Source organism: Rhagoletis zephyria, unplaced genomic scaffold, assembly GCF_001687245.7.
Source record: "Rhagoletis zephyria isolate East Lansing unplaced genomic scaffold, Rhagoletis_zephyria_1.1 Rzeph_scaffold_04129, whole genome shotgun sequence".
Lineage (NCBI taxonomy): Eukaryota > Metazoa > Arthropoda > Insecta > Diptera > Tephritidae > Rhagoletis > Rhagoletis zephyria.
This window is the reverse complement of record NW_016161212.1, coordinates 29217-34045: the sequence shown is the minus strand read 5'-3', so window position 1 is coordinate 34045 and position 4829 is coordinate 29217.

Sequence of the window (4829 nt, the reverse complement as noted above, 5' to 3'; positions counted from 1 at the left end):
CGACTTATCTCTGAAGCCAGTTCGAAAACGCCCTATCTTAGAAAACTTTTCAACAACGCCCTAATTCAGAATTTGGTTGAGATAGGTCGATCTTCCAATCAGGTGTCGAAATGTTTTTAAGAAAAAGAATATTAAATGAAAATTACAAAAAAAAAGTTTATCCTTTAAGTAAATTAAAATTTATTTTGTTTACCCAGCTTTAAATTAAAAAAGAATTGCAAATTAAATTTAGGAACGGATTTAGTTTTTTTAATTTCTATTAATTTTTTTTTTGCTATATATAAAAATTAAGTCATAGAAATGAAAAAAATGAATGTTAAAAAAATAATAAAAAGTTTATTTATAAAAATTTCAAATGCCTTACATGTTTTCTGTTGGCATAGTTTAACAAATTTTACTTGAATTATATGTACTTTTCTTATAAAAGCTGCATAAAAATTAACGGCCTTATTCACAAAAATTAAATAGATTTAAGAGGCTTTAAAAAGTAATATTTTCATACAAATTTTCATTTACAAAGCTTTTAAAGTATTCTTTATTTTACAAAAACTGTAAAATTTACAGATTAAAAAAACAGCTCAAAATTAAAAAAAAAAAATTATCTAAACAAAAATTTAAAAGGGCATACATTTTTCGAGAAAATTTTATAAAGTGAGATTCCAGAATATTTTAAAAATTTTTTTTTTGAAAAAATGTTTCATCAAAATTCACATATTTAACTTTATTTAAAATATTTATTTAAAAAATTTAAATATTTAAAAAAACCTCATAAGTTTCGCGAATAAATTTTTCTATTTATTTATTTAACATCCAATTTTGGAATTGCATAATATAAGATACATAAAGTGTAGTGGAAAACTGAGTACATGGTGGTTTTTGTTGAATGGAAATTTGTTGAATTTTTCTAAGCTCTGTATAAAAATTGAAAGTTTGATTTATATGGTTTTGGTTATAGCATGAGCCATATTTTTATAAAAAAGTAACAAAAAAATTTACTCTAAAAACTTTGAAAATATTTAAATTCTTTCAAATTTAAAGGATTGTTGAATTTTTATACAAACAAAATTTGCATTAGGTGCTTCAAATTTGTTGATGATAAATTATTATTTTAATATGTAATTTTATCAAATAATTTCCAATTTATATTTTTTTGAATTTTTTTGAATTTTTTAATTATTGCCAAATACCATAAGCCACAATGTTGAAAACGCAGTAAGATTTTGTGAAAAATCAAACAAATTTGCATACAAATTTATTTTTTCGTTAATCAAATGATTACAAATTCTAGATTATAACTTTTCGACACATTTTTTTTTATTAAATTTAAATTAGAAAAAAATCACAATCCAATTGAAAAAGTTCTTGTAAAAGTTGTAGTTGTTTTCCTTTGTTTTTTATGGTTTTTGAAGGTCCATATTATAATATTTCGAAAAAGATTTTAGCTAATGACAACTGGTGTTATTTTGAATTATTAATTATGTAGTAGTCTTAAATTAAATATTTTAAAATTTTTAGGTTTTTTCGGTAGAGGTTTTCTGTATCTCAAATATTTTTAACTTTTCTAAATACACGTCTTTCAAAACTTCATTACATAAAATAAATAAAAACGCCACAAAAATTTTAAGCTGAAAATGAAAAATAATAAAGAGTTTCTCGTTGATAATTTAAATTTTACAAATATTGCAAAAAAATCGTTTTTAAATTTAGTTTTTTTATATTTATAATTTTTATTATTTGTTAATCATTTTCCTGTTCACAACTTTTTTCAAATCGCAACGTGATTTTTTTTTTATTTGGGAAAAATTATCTACATTTAAAAAGTTTATTTTCCAAAAAAAGAGTTTTTAATATTTCATATTTTAATAAAATTTTTCGAATTCTTTCCGAAACTTAGAATTTCTGTTCTTCTTAATTTTTGCAATCAAGTTTCATACAAAATCTCCAAATATATTTTAGCTTTGGGAGAAAAAAAATTGTTTTAAAAATAAAGTCTATCAAAAGTTTATGTGTATATTCAAAATCAAACACAATGATTTATTCCAAAAATTTCTAAAAAGAAGAAACAATATTAATTTCTAAAAAAAACATTTTTTTTTTCTAAAACTCAAAATTTAAGTGTTTTAAATGTTAGAAGTTATGCCAAATTTTGATAAAAACGTCGCAGGTTTCGAAAAATACCTTTGTTTAAAGGAAAGTAAATAAACAACTTCTGAGGTTATTTTTTCCTTTATTTTTTGTAATAATTTAAGATTTCAAATTGTCACGAGAAAAAGTATTTTGTTTGAATCTCCAGTTTTTTTCAAATTTTTAAATAGTTTTGTTTAATTTGTTAGTTATTTCCGTATAAAACCTCCATAAATTTCAAATGCAAGTTTAATTTTTTAAATGTAAAAGAGAGAACGATTTCCATAAAAAAAAAAAATTTTATTTATTTAGGTCTTTCATAAAATGTTTGAAGTTTTTCTGAAAGTCGAGCTTTTACGTCTATATAAATTCTTTCAATTACAATTGCAATTTTAAACTAAACGACGAAACCTGTTTTAGATTTAAAAGAAAATTATCTAAGAACAAAAAATATTCTACCAATAACATTTCAAATTTCTTTCTTTTTTATAATCTTAAACCTTGGGGAAAAGTATTTTTAATTTAGAACCTCGAAAATTTTTTTCCGAAAGGAAGTTACTGGAATTTTAAAAAATTTTTGTATTTTTTATTTAGTTCTTTCATTTTTAATTTTTTTTTCAATAATTTTCTTATAAAAAAGCTCATATTTTTAACATGCAAATTTTGCTCGAAAGAATCAGAAAAAAATTAACAAAAACCTCTTATTTAATGATTCTACGTAATAAATTCGAAAAATATTATATATTAAATAATATAATAATAATAATAAAATATATTATTATACTAAATACTTCAATATGTAATTCTAAAACATTTTTCGATTTTTTATTCAAAAATTGTATGAAACATTTAAATTTTTAGTTTAATTTTTTTTACTTTTATTGAAATCCTTAATTTGTTCTTATTTATTTTTGTAATTAATTTAAAGGTTTAAAATTTTTTCCAAAACTTTCATCTGAAAGTTCTATTTAATTTACATTCATCAAAACCGTGAGAATCTCATCATTTGAAATGCATTGAAATTGATTTCGATTCCAAAGTTTTGCCATTTTATTGCAGGGAGAATTTACCAAAAACCAATTTTAAAATCTCACAAAGAAGCGTCAATTCGTCCACTTTCCCACATTCGATTGCATTTCTGTTTGCGCACTGCGGTTGTATTCACACGAAATCCTATCAATATCCACCAAATCTCATTAGCGCCTTTATGCCTGCGAGCACTGCACAGAGAGAGATAGGGAGAGATTGTGTGCGGGAAAATGATGAAAATTCCTAGCAAAAATGCATTTCAAGCCAGATGAGGAGCGAGCATTAACAAGCGATTCCAGTGCGATATGCAACCCCTACGCGTTTAAATCAGACAGAAAATGCCGCACAGGACAGCAAAAAAGGCACTATTTATCTATTTAGTAAAAAAAAAATAAAAATAATGCAAAAAGTATAAATGGAAAACATAACGATTATTGTTGTGGGAGAATTTAGGGAATTTACTGCGAGTGAGCTGCTGATGCCGGGGGTAAATGCAGCCGGCCGGTGCATAATAACATGAGCACATGTATGTATATATAGGGGTATTCTTTTGTGGCATGTGGCATGCAGCTTGCTGCAATTATGGAATTTTCAAAGCATAAAAGAGTGCAAGCGTACGCACACATATGTATACACATAGGAGCATATGCCCACATTTGTGAATCTTTTCGTTTATGAAAACATAATTTTAATTGCAAGCAATGCCAATGTATGGGCCCCTGAGTGTTTGTATGATTGACTTTGACTACGACGATCGCTGCTACCTAGTATTTTAAAGACCCCTATATATGTACATACATCTGTTAAAGCATTTGCACATCGCATTGTGCCACTCATACATATTCGTATATACATACATCCACATTTAGCTGCAGCTCTCTGTCTGGCCTGACCTATTATGACTCATTGTGCTTGCACTTCAAGTCCACTCTGTGTTGGTTTTAATGCTGATGACTGACTGGCTGGCGTCTCATAGTCGCATACCTACTTAACTATACACTTTGTGGAACATAATAAACGTTCTCAGCCATATTCCCGGTGGCGTTTCGCCTTCTGTCTCGCCTTGTCCATCACTTTATCACTCAGTGGTCTGCACATTACGCTGGGTTAGAGTGCTTGATTTGCCAGGGCGTACGATGGCTTGTTGTGGCCCTTATGGCATGCAACATATTCGCTCGTTTATTTGGAACAATAACAATGAATGCAAACATAAAGCAATAATAAAATAAACATAGCAAACATACTTAATACAATAAGCAGTGATAACAAAAACATTGACAACAACCAGAGTTAAAAACGAAATTATAAGCCTCTGGGGTTAACATTGAGCAGATGATGCGCCAATGCAATGGCGGAAATGCCAAAAATTTGAATGTGCTTGCATATGAACTACATAAATAATTGCAACACAAAACAGATGGTGCTTGGTTGCTGTTAGTGGCGCTGTAATGGCGCTTAGCTTTGTTGATATTTTGGTAAATCCTTGCAGTATTTTAACGATTTAAGGTAAACATTTTTATTTTTTTCAATTGCTAGTGCGCAAATATTTCAAAATATGTATGCTTGATGAAATGATTGAAGATGGAAATTTTGTTTTATTCGCACTTTGCGGTGCTTCTTTTACATTTTATGACGCAAAACACTGCTTACGATAAAATAATGATTGATTGATGTAA